Raw genomic sequence first — 20,824 nt, 5'->3', positions numbered from 1 at the left:
ACTGGAGTGGGTTGCCATTTACTTCTCTAGGGGATCTTCCCAACCCAGAGATTGAACCTGCATCTCCTGCTTGGCAGGTAGCTTCTTTACCACTGAACCACCTGTGAAACTAAATATATATTTTTTTAAAAAATCAAAAGGCAGACTGCAAAACCTATCTATGCTATGCTACCATTTGCATTTAAGGCAAAAGAAAGAGAGAGAGGAAGAAAGAGAGAGGGGTCCTTAAGGAAGGAAAAAGAAAGAAAGAGGGGAAGGGAAGAAGGAAAGAAGGGCAGGAGGGAGGGGGAGAGGAAGAAAGGTGGAGTGCAGCCTGTCCCTGGAAGGATACACACGTGGTGGCAATGGCTGCTTCTAGTGTGGAGCTGGGTGACCGGAGACACGGTGGGAACAGGCTTACTTTGGGCTCTTGCACCATTTGAATGATCTATCTTAAAAGAAAATAAAGTTATAAATAAAAATGCTACCAATGACTTGGGTGAGCTCCAGTCAGGTCCAGTGCTGGTGAAGCCCCGACAGCCTCAGAGAAGTACCAAACCAGGTGTGAGGAAAGAAGACTTTTCCCAACAGCCTTCTCTCAAAACAAAACCCCAAGAGCAATAGGAGAGACCCTCCACCGACCTACACTTTTCAGAAGAACTAAATTACAACAATCCAGGCAAGTGCCAAGGACAAATGTGATGCCTCTTTCCAGGGAGTTATTGAAAAAATGGTTGAACCCAGCAGAATGTAATCCATACCCACCCCCACTCCCCTAAAAGGTTTATGCTGATCTACCAAAGTTGACGACTCAATTTAGGAAAATAAAATCTAGTTTATCGTTGTCTGGCTGGAAAAAAGCACATAAAGACTCATTTACCTGGTTGTAAACGAGATGGTAGAGCAGAGTGTCACAAATACATTATTTAGCAGAAATGAGAAGTTATGTCAGCCATTATCAATAAGTAACAAAAAGCAGTGTGCACAGAGTGGAAAACTCCATCACAAAACCGACCAACTGGTAGTTTTTATTTAACTATTTTAGGGACCAATGAGGAAAACATGGGGAGAGAAGTAAAGTTTAAAAGGCCCCCTTCTCAGCAGACGCTGGGCAAAGTTTCACCCGAGGCAAAGAACCCTCGCCGCCCACACCTGCTGGAGCTGTGTCTCCCAGCACCAAGGACAGAGGCCCCTCTCCTGGCACCCAGGCCCCACCCTCCCTTACCCTCCCTGGCTGAGCAAAGTACTTCCAGGCCTCACCCCCAGCCTTTAATTGTGTTATTTCTTCATCATCTCTGACCACTTCAGGTAAGGGCCCACTGCACAGGCCTGTTCCCAGCTAACTCTGAGGAGGAAGGTTATTTGATAAACAAATTGATTGTTACTTGGGGAGGGATGTGACTCTTAACTTACTAGCGCTGGTTTATGTTCCTAATAAAGGTGGAAAGGCTCTTTGCCCATGTGTGGCTGTGAAGTGTGAATGAGACAAGGAAGACAGGTTCCTGGCCTGTCCCCAGAAGCACTGCCTGCAGAGTGAATTGCACCTGATGGGATTTTAGCTCCCATAGGTACCTGGCAGCTCACCCAGAGCCAGCCAGGCCAGGCCTTCGCTGCAGGGGGCACCCCTGGGCAACCCCCACTTGCCAGGTGGTTCACCCAGGTACCAGCTGCCCTCTGGAGCGGGCATAGGTGCCCTGGGAGTTCTATACGATTCCCTCCCAAGAACCCTGCTCTCTGATAAAACCCATGGAGATGAACTGTGTGCTCCATCACTCTGCGCTGCTCACGTAGCGCCTTCATCAGTGTGACACCGGCAGATACTACCAGGAGCTTTATTCACTGTCAGTGGATTCTCTCAACAGTGTCTGTGTCACCCAGAAAAATGGAGGCATGCCCACTTGATCAGTCTGCCAGGGCCGCCATAGAAAATTACCAGACTGGGTGATACTGGGTGGCTTAAACGACAGAAACTTGTTTTCTAACAGTACTGCAGGCTGAAAGTCCGAGGTCAAGGTGTCTGCAGGATTGTTCCCTCTGAAGCCTCACTCCTTGCCTGACAGGTGGCTGTCTTCTCCCTGCGTCTTCACATGGTCTTCCCTCTATAGTAAAGTAAAGTAAAAGGTCACTCAGTCGTGTCCGACTCTTTGCGACCCCATGGACTATAGCCTATCAGGCTCCCCCGTCCCTGGGATTCTCCAGGCAAGAACACTGGAGTGGGTTGCCATTTCCTTCTCCAATGCATGAAAGTGAAAAGTGAAAGTGAAGTCACTCAGTCGTGTCTGACTCTTAGCGACCCCATGGACTGCAGCCTACTAGGCTCCTCCATCCATGGGATTTTCCAGGCAAGAGTACTGGAGACCTGTGTCCAAATTTCCTCTTCCTATAAGGACCCACTTATATCAGACTACCACCACCTCATTTTAACTTAATCTCCTTTTTAAAAGCCCTTTTCAAATGCAGTCACATTCTGAGGTGCTAGGGGTTGGGACTTCAACATGCACGTTGGAGAGGGGGGCACAATTCAGGCCATTAACACCCACTTTATAGACAAAGAAACTGAGGCCCACAGAGATGCAGTTTCTCTGTGAGTTAGTGTTCTAGTCAGGACCAACTCAGTGTTGGCTGCCCCCCAAAAATTATGAAAAGCCTCCTATTAAACTCATTTAAAAGACCCCAGGGACTTCCCTGGTGGTCCAGTAGTTAAGACTTCACCTTCCAATGCATGGGGTGAAGGTTCGATCCCTCATGGGGGAGCTAAGTTCCCACAGGCCTCACAGCCAAAAAACCAAAACATAAGACAGAAGTAATAGTGTAACAAATTCAATAAAGACTTTTAAAAAAAAGAATAAATAAGAGACCCAAGATCCTGAAGGGTAGACGGGCCAGTGATCCCCTGAGTGCCTACTGTTTGATAAGATGGAGTCATAGTCAGTGAGAGCCCTTCTCTGAGAGGAGATTAAACTCTGGGATATGCCTCCTTTTTCTCTGCTTTTCTTCCTCTTCTAATTTGGTAGGAACTGCCAGAAACAGTGATTGATCCTTACCCAAGCTTGCTCTAACTGGAACGAACTGCTTTAGCGAGGACACATTAGGCTGGGCGCCTTCCAGCTGTCAGGCCGCTCAGTACTGGGACTTGAAAGTTTAATAGCTTGGCTGTCGGGGAATGGTGCGGCCCCCCAGGGATTTCTATTTTTCTTCTTCAGTGATTTTTTAATGCTTAGAAAAATGTGCTGAGCAGTCGGCCCTGAAGGCAGAACCTCTTTATCTGAATGGAGCTGAGGAGCTCCGGTGGGAGCCTATGGGGGAGGAGAGAGGGGTGCTCCTTGGAAAACGCTCTCCTACATCAGAGGCTTCCACAGACTGCGGTGGAGCCACAGTCTCCCTTGCAGGGGTGATGGCTGCCACCACACCTAGGTCCACGGGGCCCCTTGAAGTGCTGAGGGTTCTTCCTGGGAGGAGAGGCCACGCCCAGTGGGAGGAGCCCCCTGTGCTGACCCCGAAGGACCTGGGTCTGAGAGCGAGGCAGGCACCAGTTACAGCCAGGCTGACCACTAAGAGTACACAGATAGGGGGACAAAGTCAGGTGTATCGCTTGCTGAAGCAGGAGAGAAACACTCTGAGGGAACCTGGGACATCTCAGGAAGAGGGATTGCAAGGAGCTTGTTGTGAGGTGTAGGCTTGTACTGGGCAATTTGGAGGAAGTTAAGAGTAAGGACTTGTTCTGTATCTGATGCTGTCAGGAACCAGGGGCTCTTGGATGATGGGGTAGCTTACAGTTTGGACCCAGAGGACAGGGTGCAGCAGGCCTAGGGCCCTTGTGAGTAAACAGCAGTCCCTCACAGCACTGGCTGGAAGGAGCCCATTGAGTTTATGTGGTTGGAGAGCATTGACCTTGCCTCTTGGTTCAGATGCGATCATGCGGAGGCCTTGTCTCTGTCCGCCCCCCACCAGGATCGCAGAGCAACACTGGTGGTCGCTGATACACTGTGAACGTTTGTATTCAGTTGACCGTACCACGGCCCAGCTCTTAACTGCAGCTGCCTGCTGTTAGGCCCAGGGTTTTCCATCCTCTGCCCAAACTGGGCCTCCTGAGCAGCCTGACCTCAGTGGGGGAAGAGGGGACTTGGAGACAGAGCTGGCAAGTCGAGATCTCTGCCTCACATGTGGCTACGCAGGGCTCTCCAGGCTGGGCCAAGGCATGGTTTGTTTGGGAAGCAGGACTCTGATCTCAGAAATGCTGGGGCCCCACACCCCTGCCTGTCTCACCTTCTCCCCCCAGGAATCAGTCTGTAAATGAGTGGAACAGAGTGACAGAGACCAGGCCCGACTTTGTCCTTCCCTAATATGAGGCCCTTATCTCAAGGTGAGGGGGATGACCCTATTTCACAGAATTGTGAGAATTCTGGGAGATAACGCAGGGAACTAGAAGCTTCCAGAAGGCAGGGACTTCCTGCCTCTCTACTCCCTGATCTTTCTCTGGCACCCTAGACAGTGCCTAGCACATAGTAGATACTCAATGAATATTGATTAAATCGACAGAGAGACATGACCCGCAAAGTAACTACTTAATAAGAGGTTTTCCATTATACTTGTTTGCTGGCTGCCATAAGGAAGCACCACAGAGAGGGTGGCTTAAACAACAGAAAGGGACTCTCTCCCACTTCTGGGGCTGGAGTTGGAAATCTAGGTGTCAGGGGAGTTGGTTCCTCCTAAGGTCTCAATGGCAACCCACTCCAGTGTTCTTGCCTGGAGAATCCCAGGGACGGGAAACCTGGTGGGCTGCCGTCTATGGGGTCTCACAGAGCCGGACACGACTGAAGCGACTTAGCAGCAGCAGCAAGAGCAAGGTCTCTAAGGGAGGATCTGTTTCAAGTCTTCTTCTACCTTCTGGTGGAGGCCTGCAGTCCTTGACCTTCCTTGGCTTGTAGATGTATTATTTCAGTCTCTAACTTCCTTTTCCCTGTGTTTCTGTGTCCAATATTCCCTCTTATAAGGACACCACGTCACACTGGCCTAGGGTCCACCCTAATGACCTCATCTTGATTGCATCTGTAAAAACCTCATATTTACAAATAAGGTTGCATTTACAGATACTTCAGCATATCTTTTGGCTGGTACACAGTTCAACCCATAACATCAGCTATTGTTTATATCACATTACAGTCTTAATTTCCAACATTTTATCCTGTTTCCTCAAATGTCATTTAAAGGTTCCAGAAATGTCAATATTTCTGCACCTAATTCATTTCACCCTCACTTCCTTTTGCACTTGAAATCAGATTCCAAATCTGTGTGGTGTATGAAACCACACACATGGTACAGAGAACCCAGAAGAGTTTTTATATTTATATATTAGAAACACAGTAAATGTCACTAAGTTGCTGTATGATCTTGGACAAGTTATTCCACATCTCTGAACCTCAGTTTCCTCAACTGTTAAATGAGATTGGGTCAAACTGACATCTTGCAGACACACAGGTAATAGGTCAGATTCTACTTCATTCCATGGACACGAAGTACGGGTGACTCCCACGTCTGTCTTCACTTCAGAGCTAACAGGCTGTGTGCCCTGCAGCAAACCCATTTCACTCCAAGTGAAATCACACTTACAACATGAGAGGGTGAAATTCTCTGATCTCCCAAGCCTTGGCCCTAGACCTTCTGTCACTGTTCCTCATTATCCCCAAGCCATGGAGGACGCCTAAGAGAAGAAACTTCCCTCCCATCTGCCTGGTTCCCTAATCTTTCATGGCTATGCTAGTTGGCCGGCTGGGATAGGACTGTTCAGCATATGTTGGCCACCTGCTTCATTTTCAAGGGTCAAGTGGTGCCTGTGCTCCAGTACTGATGAATCAGTTTTACTGACCCGCCCCCCCCCACCCCCCACACACACACCTGCCAGAATATATTGAAGGTCTTGCTAACTGGCAGTGAAGGGAGAAATTGGCTTACTGAGAGAGCACAGAGCCCACACCTGATCCATGATCACAAAAACCCAGATTAAATAGACACCTGGAATTTCCAGCTTGAACACCCCCCAGCATCATGCCTGACCTAAAGGTGGTCCTGGATACAAGTGAATATTTTTTCCTGTTCTCAGATGGGAATCACGCTCCCATGGCCCACTGCTGTCATTCATCCCCAAGAGCAGAGGTTTAGTCCAACAGGTCCTGAATCTAACCCCTGGGACAATGCCAGGCACAGAGAGAGTGGAGGAGAGAGGGAGGAGGACAGAAGGAGACAGTGCCTCACAGTGATTCACGGTACAAGCTACAGAGTCCAAAAAGAACTGCATTCAAATTTGACTTTGCAATTGACTGGACTTGTGATGGAAAACAAATTTATTGGCCTCTCTGAATTTCAACACATCCTCATCTGTAACATGTGGATAATAATATATACCCTACAGGATTGTCATGGGAATTAAATAATTCACTGAAAGCATTTAGCTTAGTGTCTAGCCAGGCACGTGCTCAATTAACTGTAGTGGTAATTTATGTCACTGTGTGTAGTGATTAAAATGATAATAACTGCTTGGATTGTAAGGCCTTCCCAGTACCATCTGCTCAGCCAACTCTTCAGTACTGCAGGATGAAGGAATTAGCAGTTGTGCAGGGGCAATCAGAGAGGGATATCTTTTATGGGTGTCAGTTCTAGAAGGTCTTTAGGTCTTCATAGAACCATTCAACTTCAGCTTCTTCAGCATTACTGGTCGGGGCACAGACTTGGATTACTGTGATATTGAATGGTTTGCCTTGGAAACGAACAAAGGTCATTCTGTCATTTTTGAGATTGCACCCAAGAACTGCATTTCAGACTCTCTTGTTGACTATGAGGGCTACTCCATTTCTTCTAAGTGATTCTTGCCCAAGTAGTAGATATAATGGCCATCTGAGTTAAATTCACCCATTCCAGTCCATTTTAGTTCACTGATTCCTAAAATGTTGATGTTCACTCTTGCCATCTCCTGTTTGACCACTTACAATTTACCTTGATTCATGGAGCTTACATTCCAGGTTTCCATGCAATATTGCTCTTTATAGCATCAGACTTTACTTACATCAGTAGTTACATTCACAACTGAGCGTTGTTTTTGCTTTGGCTCCATCTCTTCATTCTTTCTGGAGTTATTTCTCCACTCCTCTGCAGTAGCATATTGGGAACCTATCCAGGGTGTTCATCCTTCAGTGTCATATCTTTTTACCTTATCATACTGTTCATGGGGTTCTCAAGGCAAGAATACTTAAGTGGTTTGCCATTCCCTTCTCCAGTGGACCACGTTTTGTCAGAACTCTCCACCATGACCCATCTGTCTTGGATGGCCCTACGTGGCATGGCTCATAGTTTCTTTGAGTTAGACAAGACTGTGGTCCATGTGATCAGTTTGATTAGTTTTCTGTGATTGTGGTTTTCATTCTGTCTGCCCTCTAACTATAATGATAAGAGGCTTATGGAAGCTTCCTGATGGGAGAGACTGACTGTGGGGGAAACTGGGTCTTGTTCTCATGGGTGGGGCCATGCTCAGTAAATCTTTAATCCAATTTTCTGTTGATGGGCAGGGCTGTGTTCCCTCCCTGTTGTCTGACCTGAGACCAAACTATGGTGTTTGGAGATAATGAAGATAATAGCGACGTCCTTCAAAAGGTCCCAGGCACCCCCTACCACTCTCAGTACCCCTGACCCTGCAGCAGGCCACCACTGACCCACGCCTCCTTTCTGAGACTCCTGGACACTCACAGGCAAGTCTGGGTCAGTCTCTTGTGGGGTCACTGCTCCTCTTCCTGGGTCCTGGTGCACACAAGATTTTATTAGTGCCCTCCAAGAGTCTGTTTCCCCAGTCTTGTGTAAGTTCTGGCAGCTCTATGGTGGGGTTGATGGCAACCTCCTCCAAGAGGGCTTATGCCACAGCCAGATCTGCTGCACCCAGAACCCCTGCCCACTGCGGCAGGCCACTGCTGACCCATACCTCCACAGGAGACACTCAAGCACTCAAAGGCAGGTCTGGCTCAATCTCTGTGGGGTCTCCTGGTATGTACAAGGCTTTGTTTGAGCCCTCCGAGTATCTCTGGCAGGTATGGGACTTGATTCTAAACGTGATTTTTGCCCCTCCTACTGTTCTGCTGGGGCTTCTCCTTTGCCATTGGACATGGGGTATCTGTTTTTGGTGGGATCCAACATTCTCCTGTCAATGGTTGTTCAGCAGCGAGTTGTAATTTTGGAGTTCTCGCAGGAGAAGGTGAGCTCACATCCTTCTACTCTAGAACTAACACCCAAGAAAGATGTCCTTTTCATTATAGGGGACTAGAATGCAAAAGTAGGAGGTCAAGAGATACCTGGAGTAACAGGCAAATTTGTCCTTGTAGTACAAAATGAAGCAGGTCAAAGGTTAACAGTTTTGCCAAAAGAATGCACTGATCATAGCAAACACCCTCTTCCAACAACACAAGAAAAGACTCTACACGTGGACATCACCAGGTGGTCAATACCAAAATCAGATTGATTATATTCTTTGCAGCCAAAGAAGGAGAAGTTCTATACAGAAAAAAACAAGACCAGGAGCTGACTGTAGCTCAGATCATGAACTCTTTATTGCCAAATTCAGATTTAAATTGAAGAAAGTAGGGAAAACCACTAGGCCATTGAGGTATGACCTAAATCAAATCCCTTACAATTACACAGTGGAAGTGACAAATAGATTCAAGGGATTATGTCTGATAGACAGAGTGCATGAAGAACTATGGATGGAGATTCATGACATTGTACAGGAGGCAGTGATCAAGACCATCCCCAAGAAAAAGAAATGCAAAAAGGCAAAATGGTTGTCTGAGGAGGCCTTACAAATAGCTGAGAAAAGAAGAGAAGCTAAAGGCAAAGGGGAAAAGGAAAGATATACCCATTTGAATGCAGAGATAAGAAAGACTTCCTCAGTGATCAATGCAAAGAAATAGAGGGAAACACTAGAATGGGAAAGACTAGAGATCTCTTCAAGAAAATTGTAGATACCAAGGGAACATTTCATGCAAATATGGGCACAATAAAGGATATAAACGGTATGCACCTAACAGAAGCAGAAGATATTAAGAAGAGGTGGCAAGAATACAGAACTGTACAAAAAAGATCTTCATGACCAAAATAACCACGCTGGTGTGATCACTCACCTAGAGCCAGACATCCTGGAATGTGAAGTCAAGTGGGCCTTAGGAAGCATCACTACAAACAAAGCTAGTGGAGATGATGGAATTCCAGTTGAGCTACTTCAAATCCTAAAAGATGATGCTGTGAAAGCGCTACATTCAATATGCCAGCAAATTTGGAAAACTCAGCAGTGGCCACAGGACTGGAAAAGGTCAGTTTTCATTCCAATCCCAAAGAAAGGCAATGCCAAAGAATTTACAAACTACCACACAATTGCACTCATCTCACACACTAGAAAGTAATGCTCAAAATTCTCCAAGCCAGGCTTCAACAGTACATGAACTGTGAACTTCCAGATGTTCAAGCTGGATTTAGAAAAGGCAGAGGTAGCAGAGATCAAATTGCCAACATCTGTGGGGGCATCGGAAAAGCAAGAGAGTTCTGGAAAAACATGTACTTCTGCTTTATTGACTATGCCAAAGCCTTTGACTGTGTGGATCACAACAAACTGTGGAAAATTCTTAAAGAGATGGGAATACCAGACCACCTGACCTGCCTCCTGAGAAATCTGTATGCAGGTCAAGAAGCAACAGTTAGAACTGGACATGGAACAACAGACTGGTTCCAAATCAGCAAAGGAGTACATCAAGGCTGTATATTGTCACCCTGCTTATTTAACTTATATACAGAGTACATCATGCAAAATGCTGGGCTGGATGAAGCACAAGCTGTAATCAAGATTGCTGGGAGAAATATCAATAACCTCAGATATGCAGATGACACCACCCTATAGCAGAAAGGGAAGAGGAACTGAAGAGCCTCTTGAAGAAAGTGAAAGAGGAGAGTGAAAAAGTTGGCTTAAAACTCAACATTCAGAAAACTAAGATCATGGCATCCGGACCCTTCACTCCATGGCAAACAGATGGGGAAACAATGGAAACAGTTACAGACTTTATTTTTCTGGGCTCCAAAATCAGTGAAGATGGTGACTGCAGCCATGACATTAAAAGATGCTTGCTTCTTGGAAGAAAAGCTATGACCAACCTAGACAGTACGTTAAAAAACAGTGACATTACTTTGCTGACAAAGGTCAGTCTAGTCAAAGCTATGGTTTTTCCAGTAGTCATGTATGGATGTGAGAGTTGGACTATAAAGAAAGCTGAGCACCAAAAAATTGATGCTTTTGAACCGTGGTGTTGGAGAAGACTCTTGAGAGTCCCTTAGACTGCAAGGAAATCCAATCAGTCCATCCTAAAGGAAATCAGTCCTGAATATTCATTGGAAGGACTGATGCTGAAGCTGAAACTGCAATCCTTTGGCGATACTGGGAAAGATCGAAGGCAAAAGGAGAAGGGGGCGACAGAGGATGAGATGGTTGATGGCATCACCGACTGGATGGATATGAGTTTGAGCGAGCTCTGGGAGTTGGTGATGGACAGGGAAGCCTGGCATGCTGCAGTTCATGGGGTCGCAAAGAGTTGGACACAACTGAGCGACTGAACTGAATTGAATCAGAGATGTACCCTTGGTGTCTGAAAAGCATCTCACTCTGTGATAGAAATCCAACAGTAGACTCTAGGCCAAATTAGAGCGGCTAGGGACTCCCTTGTAGGCGGGGCTGGGGGCGGAGGACGGGCGGGGTCTCAGGCTGCTGTCTTTGACCAGATTATCTTGGCAAGTGGCGCCACCTTCTGGACCGTCTAGGAACTGGCTTGAACTCCTAGTCACCCAGCTGCAAAATCTGATTTGTGCCAAGTTCTGGATGCCTATAATCATCCCTTCATTGCTAGAGCCACCCTGATCCAGAGAGGCCAGCCACACACTTCATACCGCCCCTCAGTCAGTCCGTTCATGTCAGGATTTTCATGACAGCTCCCAATTTCCTGAGGATTATAAATCAACCATAAAATTGCACTTTGCCCCAAGACTTTGCATATTATTATCTAGCAAGTCTGTTCTTATTCTCTCCTGCTTCCATTTGTGGTGGGAGAAACCACCTCCTCCTTTTCTCTTTCAGTTGCATTTTCTGTGGCTTTGGGTTTTAGATGAGAGCTTGAGTTTGCAGTAGGTGTCCTGAGTCCCATCTGCTCTCAGCTCACCAAAGACTTTGCCTGGGTCCCCAGTCTCTCCACCTTCATCTTCTCATCTACAAAAGGACAGACAGAATTACACCTGCCATCATGGCCCCAACTCTTTTGAAACTGAAGGAGAATAATATGAGTGGGGAAAACGCCCTGTCAGTGTCAGAGATTAGGCTGCAGCTCCTCAGCCTGCGGGTATAATTAGTGTCACATGTAAGTACAGAATCTTAGCAATAACGGCGTGTGCTGGCCCCACCCCCTTCCTCAGCAGCAGGCTCCACAGTGTAACCTTTGTCATGGTGGCTGCTGTGGAGCTGGCACAGAACTCACTTTTATTCTGTTCATTCATCAGGCATTGATGGGTCTACTCTGCACCAGGCACTATGGAGTTCGGATATTAAAGGGTCAAAATTCTTGGCCTCTAGGACCTGGAGAGCCAAGAGGGATGAGGAGTGAATAAATGAATCCGCACATTGTTGAGAGCCTGCCGTGTGCCGAAGCATAGTGCAGGGTGTGTGATGGGTGTCCACTGTGTGTTAAACAGGAGGGCCTCTTGAGGTCTGCTTACAAAAGCAGCTTTGGTTTGAAAGGGACCTCTTCCAAGGTCCCTTTCAATGTATTCAGTGGGAGGTACATGCTGTCTCCTGCCCCTTGTTGAAAATATGAATGGTCTCAGGATTTTTCTAATCACTTATAGGTAATTAAAAATCCCATGCTTATTTTAAGTCCCAAAACACTGTCTCAATCCAGTAAACAACATGACTGGTCAATATATTATTCAACCCATGGACCCACGTTTTCCCTCCTCCCAGGTAGGCAACCCCCGGCCCCGCCCTGCCCTCCCCGCTGCTGTTTCTAATGCAGTCAGTGTGTAAGCAGGAAGGAAGGAGAGGAAAGGAAGGCAGAAAGGTTCTTCCTTGAGAGACACTGTTATAAGGTGGCTTCACAATGTCTGGGTGTGGCTGGAGTTTAAACCAGGTTTCTTCTCCTGAGGACGTTTCTCTTAGCTCTTCTGAGACGCCCTTCCCCCTCTGCAGGACTAGCTGCAGGGAGAGGCCTCTCCTCTGCTGGTGCCCCCACGGCAACCCCACCCCCAAAGGTGCCCTCTGGTAAACCCCTCTCAGTGGAGCCCAGGCTGTCACACCTGTCACAGGGTCTGCCTTTGCTGTGGGGGCAGGTGAACCTCCGGGCACTGAAAGAGGAGTGAGCAGCTTCCCATCTGGGCTCAGACAATTTAACATTCTGTTACACATGCACGTGGTTTAGTCCTCTTGGTACTCTGGGGAGAAAGTTTCCTTATTCCCATTCTACAAACAGGGGCCTTTAGAACATCACACATCCACAGGTGACAAAGACAGGGTTTGAAGTCCTGTCTCTCTGATCAAGGCCATGTTTCTCCCATGAGTCCTTGCTATGGTCACTAAAGAGCAGAGGGACCAGCCATCACACCTCTCTGTGCCTTGGTTCTTCATCTTGCGTGATCTCCAAGAGCCCTTTGCATTCTAAAACTGCAACATGAAATGTCTGAGTTGAGGTTTCCTGCAAGCCATAGGCAAAGCAATCTGCAGGGCCTCGGCCTCCAGTGTGAGAGGCAGCAGAGCTCAGCGCTCCACTTCCTGCCCTAAGGCCCCACGTGTCCTGCACCTTAATCAGTGCAGGGAGAGACAAACCCCTTTTAACTGGTGCTGGCCTTCTTCTCCCTCCATGAGGATGTGCCCTGTACTGAGCAGGAGACGAATTTGCTTCCTCTTCCACAGGCTTAGTTCCCACCGCAGCTCCTGCTGAGAGGGTTCTACCTTGCTGAGCAGGATGCGGTGTTTCAAGAGAGGAACTTTCCAGATAGCATAGCTCTTCTTCTAAATCAGCTATCTCATCTGGAGAAAAACCCTGGCTGTCCTGGATGTGTTGGTTGTCAGTTGCCCCAAATAGAGCCCTCCTAAGGGATTTCCAAAGATAATCTGGGCTGTGCAATGGCCCTGCTCTCCTAACACTTGCTTTGGCGCCATCTGTAGGAATCAGTGCACAGCAGTTCTCTGCTGTCTCCATAGTCAGATCCAGCGTAATTACCTTCTGTTACCGATGGGGAAACTGAGACTTCGAGGTGAGAAATACGTGCCTGGTAAAGGCCAGAGCCAGGACTGGAAACTTGATTTCCTATTTCAAATGTAATACTTTGAGTTCTGTCCTCTCTTTTTTGCTGGTGCCCTTCTCTAATTGTCTCCCTATCAAATCCCATTCCTGGACATGGAATCCAAACCCACCTTCCTGCTCCTCAACCAGCCCCGGGGTTAGAAGGTGAGGTGGGATCTCAGGCAAAGGAAGGGTGAGGATTCTTCTATAGTTCTTTCAATAGACTATTAGCCACATCCACCCTGCCAATCTACTGACCTGCCCATCCTACACCATCGTAATAAATTGAGATTTTATGTCCATATAACAGAGAAGGGTTTATCTCCTTCATTAAATTAGCCTGGGTGTTCAGACCCAGGTTCAGGGGCAAAGCATATTAATTCCTGATTGCCCTTAAGTTCTAGTGGAGGGTAACAAAGCTAATGTTTATTGAGCATTTACCATATGGCTTCCCTTGTGGCTCAGATGGTAAAGTGTCTGCCTACAATGTGGGAGACCTGGGTTTGATCCCTGGGTCAGGAAGTTCCCCTGGAGAAGGAAATGGCAACCCACTCCAGTATTCTTGCCTGGAAAATCCCATGGACGGAGGAGCCCGGTAGGCTACAGTCCATGGGGTCGCAAAGAGTAGGACAGACTGAGTGACTTCACTTCACTTACCATATGCCAGAATTTGTTCTGAGGTTCTTGCATCTCTCAAGCCATTTGACCTGACAACAACTCTATGTGGCCCACACTTTTATAATCCCCCTTTTAAAGATAAGGCAACTCACAGCTTTATCTCCCCGCACACTGCCAGTGGCCTGCCAGGCATCCCATGATGTGCTCTGCAGCGATGGGGAAGTCGAGAGGAGATGAGGCCTACTTCCAGAGGAGCCGTCTGTTCTGGGTTACTGTCATCATCCTTTCTTTTGGCTATTACACGTGGATGGTCTTCTGGCCTGAGAGTACTCCTTATCAGAGCCTGGGACCCCTGGGCCTTTCACTCAGTACTCGCTGAAGCATCATCACACCCTCGTGCATGGTTGGTGTTGGCTTGCCTGGATGATTCTCGTGGGAGTGTCCTTGTATGCCATTGTATTGCGCAAGTCTAAAGGCATCACGAATACGTGGACCCAACTGCTCTGGTTCCTACAGACGTTCCTTTTCGGGATGGCATCTCTCTATTACTTGATTGCTTTTAGACCAAAATGCCAAAAACAAACTTAAGATACTCCAAAAAAACTGAATCACTTTATTGTACACTTGAAACTAATATAATGTTTTTAACCAACTATACTTCAGTTTAAAAAAAAATTAAAAATAAATTAATTAATTAAAAAGAGAGAGAAAATACAGCATATAAAGTTCCTAGGGGGAGAAAAGAAGATATTCAAAAGCTTTCTCTATACTTTGATATTCAGCCTCATCTTTTTTGAGGGGTGCTGTGTTTACTTGATGTTCCTACTTTCTAGAAAGTTAAGGCCCTCTAGTTATTCATGATTCCCTCGTCAGCTCTAGTTAAAGTTAAGTAGATAGTAGAAAAAGATTTTAGCTTTCTAATTACGCAGACTAACGTATTTGGCAAAGCGCTCCCAGCTACGTTCCTGTGGTCCTTGGCTGCACTGACATTCTCCCTGTCACCTGCTTTAAGCCACATACTAAGTTTGAGATACCCTTGCTCACGCCTTCTGATTAAAACACCTTACCCTTAACCACCACCATCTTATCAGCTCGCCTTTCCTCCAATTTTTTTCTACCCACTTGATCCAAAATAGAGTGAGGCCTCCACAGCACATCAATTCCACCCAGTTATTGGACACCTGTGAGGCAGGATCTTCTCTCAGGCTTCCATTTCACATTACAGAGAAAGATAAGGAAGACAAACAAGTGCCTGGAATGGGGTGGGCTGAGCAGTGACACAGAGGACATGTTAGGAATCCAGAAGAAAGGATTGGAGAATGCCGTTTCTGCCCTCCCAGCCGGAAGTGGTGTCTCCTTTCACTCGGGCCTCCGACACAGTGCTCTGTGGTGTGCAGGTCTGACGGCCACTTTCAGGTCAGGACGGCAACTTAGACAGCTTCGTTTTCAACCCTAACACCTGTCCCATCGCCTCACACAGTGTTTACTCCGACTTCACTTTGCACTAGTTCAGCAGCATTCCAGTTTTTATTTGAAAACTGCAGGACCGGTACAGTGTACACCTGTCTCAGAGAAAAGCACAGGACTGCCCTTGGCTCCCATCTTTCTGTGGGTCTCCTACAGGGTGGGAAACCTGTGTCTTTCCACCCTTTCCTATTCTTAATTACTTTTCTCCAGCCTCTGTAGATGTGTCCCTCCCGTTCTGACTCACTCAGCCATTCCTGTTCTAGAGAGTCTAGCTCATGGTCCTCCAGCTAATGACTACCTCTGTCATTCACCTGGCTATCTCTTACGATTACTAACTGGCTGGGGCAGAAGGGTTATTGACTGTCACCTCTAGGAGACTGCAGGGATCCTTTCCTGAAGGCCGCCCTGGTTGCAGTTTCACCAGGAACTAGGCCTTGTTGTTTTTTTCCCATGATACAGTACGTCATGTTATTTGTTTTAAACTAATATTTGTGAGAAACAGATCCCTCTCCCCGCTCCCCTCAGAAAAGAAGCTCCAGGGAAAACCACAGCCATGAAACATGGTAGACTATGAATTGCTTTTGGTGGAGAGTGACTTCTGCACAAAAATCCATGTCTTTCCCCCTGCTTCTTTTGTGATTGAGGGGTTATTAATGGTTTCAAGGATAATATGGCAGATAACTGAATAAAATGTGAACTGTATCTCCAATTTAAAAAATAATAATAATAAAGATAAGGCAACTCACAGACTTAGAAAACAAATTTATGGTTACCAAAGGGGATAGGGAGGGGAGGGATAAATTAGTAATTTGTGATTAACATATACATACTACTATATATAAAATAGATAACAAACTAGAACTATGATATAGCACAAGGAATTCTACTCAGTATTTTGTAATAACCTATAAGGGAAAAGAATCTGAAAGATAATATATATGTAAGAGAATATATATAAAAAAGTCTATATGTAAAAGAATATAAACATATATACAACTGAAATACTGTGCTGTCCAGCTGAAACAACACTTCATAAATCAGCTATACTTCAATGAAAAAATAAAACTTAAAAAATAAAATAAAGATGAGTAAACTGAAGCACAGAACAGTTAAGTAACTTTTGCAAGGTCACACAGCTAATAGGTGATAGAGACAAGTCTTTCAACTTGGGTAGTTTGATTCTACGGCCTTTGTGCCCAACAGCCCATGAGACAGCTTGAGGTATCCTGACCCCAGAGAGTTTCTGGGATGAGAAGAACGCTTGTCTTAGATGGATGCCCTAGAGGCAGAGCCCAAGTCTAGGACTCCTTAGCAGGTGGCATATTATAGAGGTGTTCCTGGAAAACCTGTGAGGGAGAAACAAGCAAGCAAATCATCTCAGCTTCAGGGGAACTCAGGAGGGGAATTTCCACTCAAAGTTGTCCTAATCCCAAGTGAGGGAGCTGGGCTTCCGCACCCCATGCTTGTCAGTCATTCCCAAAGGACTAGCCCAGGGAACTGAACAGTGGGCTCTGCTGGCCTGAGGGCCCTGCTCCAAAAAGAGTCCCAAGTGCAGACTATGGGAAGCGAAAGCACAGGAAACCCACAGGCACAGAAAATGTTGGAAAAAACAATCCAAGAGGATGTGGCCGAGCGTCGACAATATCTGCTCCAGCAGCCACACTGAAATAAGGAAGAACTTGCAATTCAGTTTAAGCCTCAACAAGTCCCCAGTGTATTTCAGAGCAGCACAAATTCCTCTGATGTTGGCAAGCTCTCAGGAACAACTCTTGTCAAAGGGAAGTAGAGGATAACTATTAATATTTCTGCAGAGCCTCCTCCAGGTGAGCACAAAGTGCCCCTCGGAGAGCTCATGCACCTGTGACCATACCCAAGTGGCCGACCCAAGCCTCTGCAGCCACCTACGACAACCTCGCCCGCACAGACCGCACTGCTCTGCCCCACTCTCCCAAGCCAAGTCTGCCTCGTCTTCATCCTTGCTGCCCAGAGGCCTCTTCTGGAGTTCTAGAGGTCCCCACTGCCCTCTACCTGGTCATCTCCCACGACCCCTGATCTGCCTCCTCTGCCCAGTTGTCCCAGCCACTCTTGCTCTACACTTCAGGAGCATGGGCATGCCAGCCACTGCACTGACTTTCTTTCCCTTGTTGTTGAGTGGTGTTGTCTCATTCTTCTTAATTTATAAAATATGTCAAATATATAAAATGGGTACCCAGCATCTGAAATTGTCCGCCTTAATGTTATTTGTTACAGACTTTTTTTTAAAAACGCACAAAGATTTCAGATACAGCTGAAACCCCTTTGTGCTTTGTCCTGATTCCATTCTCCTCTCCAGAGGCTACCACTCCTCTACATTTGGCATTTATCATTCCCACCATGCTTTTATCAATTTTACTATGTGTGTATATATATATATCATTTGTAGGATTATCTGCATGATTTTAGACTTTATATTCAATTGTATTACATTGTGCATTAGGGTTCTCCAGAGAAACAGAATCAACAGGATGTTTCAGAGAAACATTTTAAGGAATTGGCTCACACTATAATGAAGCTAGAAGTCCAAAATCGAGATGTCAACAGGTTAGACACCTGCTGCTGCTGCTGCTAAGTCGCTTCAGTCGTGTCCGACCTCCTAACGACCCCATGGACTGCAGCCCACCAGGTTCCTCTGTCCATGGGATTTTCCAGGCAAGAGTACTGAAGTGGGTTGCCATTGCCTTCTCCAGGTTAGACACCTAGGAAAGAGCTTTTGTTCCAGTTCAAGTCCAGAGGCCATCTGCTGGTAGAATCCTTTCTTCCTCTCGGGACCTCAGTCTTTGTTCTATTCAGGTCTTCAACTAATTGAATGAGGTCCTCTCACTTTACTCAAAGTCACCAATTAAAATGTTAATCTCATCTAGAGTAATGTTGGACCAAATATCTGGGCACCGTATTAGTCGCTCAGTCATGTCCAACTTTTTGTGACCCCATGGACTGGAGCCTGCCAGGCTTCTCTGTCCATGGAATTTTCCAGACAAAAGAATACTGGGGTGAGAAGCTATTCCCATCTTCAGGGGATCTTCCCAACCCAGAGATTGAACCTGGGTCTCCTGCATTGCAAGCATATTCTTTACCATCTGTGCATCTTGGCACCATTTGTTGCTGTTGTTAGGTTGCTATGTCCAACTCTTTGTGACCCCACGGACTGCAGCACACCAGGCTTCCCTGTCTTCCACTGTCTCCCAGAGTTTACAAAACTCATGTCTATTGATTCAGTGATGCCATCCAACCATCTCATTCTCTGTCGCTCCCTTCTCCTCCTGCCCTCAGTCTTTCCTACCATCAGGGTCTTTTCCAATGAGTCCCATCAGGTGGCCAAAGTATTGGAGCTTCAACTTCCACATCAGTCCTTTCAAAGAGTATTCAGGGTTGATTTCCTTTAAGACTGACTGGTTTGATCTCCTCACTATCCAAGGGACTCTCTCAAAAGTCTTCTCCAGCACCACGGTATCAATTCTTTAGTGCTCAGCCTTTTTTATGGTCCAAATTTTACAACCATACATGACTAATGGAAAAACCACAGCTTTGACTATATGCTCCTTTATCAGCAAAGCAATATCTCTGTTTTTTAATACGCAGTCTAGGTTTTTCATAGCTTTTCTTCCAAAGAGCAAGCATTTAAAAAAAAATTAACTTATTTATTTTAATTGGAGGCTAATTACTTTACAATATTATAGTGGTTTTTGCCATACATTGACATGAATCAGCCATTTCGTGGCTGCAGTCACCATCCACAGTGATTTTCGAGCCTAAGAAAATAAAATCTGCCACTGTTTCCATTTTTCCCCCATCTATTTGCCATGAATTGATGAACCTGGATGCCAAGATCTTAGTTTTTTGAAGGTTGAGTTTTAAGCCAGCTTTTCCACTCTCCTCTTTCACCATTATCAAGAGGTTCTTTAGTTCCTCTTAGCTTTCTGCCATTAGGATGGTATCATCTGCATATGTGAGGTTGTTGATATTTCTCCCATCAATCTTGATTCCAGCTTGTGCTTCATCCAGCCCAGCATTTCACAGCTCAACTTTGCATACAAATTAAATAAGCAAGGTGATAATATACAGCCTTCATGTACTCCTTTCCCAAATTTGAACCAGTCCATTTTTCCATGTCCACTTAGAACTGTTGCTTCTTGACCTGCATACAGGTTTATCAGGAAGCAGGTAAGGTGGTCTGATATTCCCATCTCTTTATGAATTTTCCACAGTTTGTTGTGATCCACAAAATCAAAGGCTTTAGTATAGTCAATGAAGCAGAAGTAGATGTTTTTCTGGAATTCCCTTGCTTTTTCTATGATCCAATGCATGTTGGCAATTTGTTCTCTTTTCTAAACCCAGCTTGTACATTTGAAATTTCTCAGTTCCCATACTACTGAAGCCTAGCTTGAAGGATTTTGAGCATTACCTTGATAGCATGTGAAATGAACGCAATTGTACAGTAGTTTGAACATTCTTTGCCATTGCCCTTCTCTGGAATTGGAATGAAAACTGACATTTTCTAGTCCTGTGACCACTGCTGAGTTTTCCAAATTTTCTGACATATTGAGTGCAGCATTTTAACAACATCTTTTAGGATTTGAAATAGCTCAGCTGGAATTCCATCACTTCCACTAGCTTTGTTCATAGTAAAGCTTCCTAAGGCCCACTTAACTTCACACTCCAGGATGTCTAGTTCTAGGTAAGTGACTGCTGCTGCTGCTGCCACCTGCTGCTGCTGCTGCAGCTAAGTCACTTCAGTCGTGTCCGACTCTGTGCGACCCCAGAGACGACAGCCCACCAGGCTCCCCCGTCCCTGGGATTCTCCAGGCACAAACACTGGAGTGGGTTGCCATTTCCTTCTCCAATGCATGAAAGTGAAAAGTGAAAGTGAAGTCAGTCAGTCGTGCCCGACTCTTAGCGACCCCATGGACTGCAGCCCTCCTGGCTCCTCCATCCATGGGATTTTCCAGGCAAGAGTACTGGAGTGGGGTGCCATTGCCTTCTCCATGGTTATCCAGGTCATTAAGACCTTTGAACAATTCTTCTGTGTATTCTTGCCACCGCTTCTTAATCTCTTCTGCTTCTCTTAGGTCCTTGCTGTTTCTGTCCTTTATTGTGCCCATCTTTGCATGAAATGGCCTAGTCCAATTGACACAAGAAATTAACTGTTATATACTGTTTCCTTAAGCAACTTGCTTTCTTAACTCTCCATTTTGATTTTGAGATTTGTCCTTGTTGATGCATGTTGCATTTCATTGTATTTACATCATAGGTTATGAATTTTTCTGTCGATGGACAGAGGTTGCTTCACTGTCAAACCAAAGAGGTTGCTTCGGTTGACTGTCACAAACAAGAGGGGCACAAACTTCATGTACACGGGAGAGATTCTTTCTAGGTCT

The 20,824-nt window shown here is 46.0% G+C and overlaps 1 protein-coding gene and 1 pseudogene across 1 annotated transcript in view; both read left to right on the top strand.

Moving 5' to 3' along the window:
• Window positions 1–20,824, top strand: part of BFSP2 (beaded filament structural protein 2, phakinin) — a 77,120-nt gene that overhangs the window by 12,849 nt on the left and 43,447 nt on the right. The window lies entirely within an intron of this gene.
• On the top strand, window positions 14,158–14,531 carry LOC104988287 (annotated as a pseudogene).

This window comes from Bison bison, unplaced genomic scaffold (assembly GCF_000754665.1).
Source record: "Bison bison bison isolate TAMUID 2011002044 unplaced genomic scaffold, Bison_UMD1.0 scf7180017864119, whole genome shotgun sequence".
NCBI lineage: Eukaryota > Metazoa > Chordata > Mammalia > Artiodactyla > Bovidae > Bison > Bison bison.
This window is presented reverse-complemented; position numbering and strand designations above follow the sequence as displayed.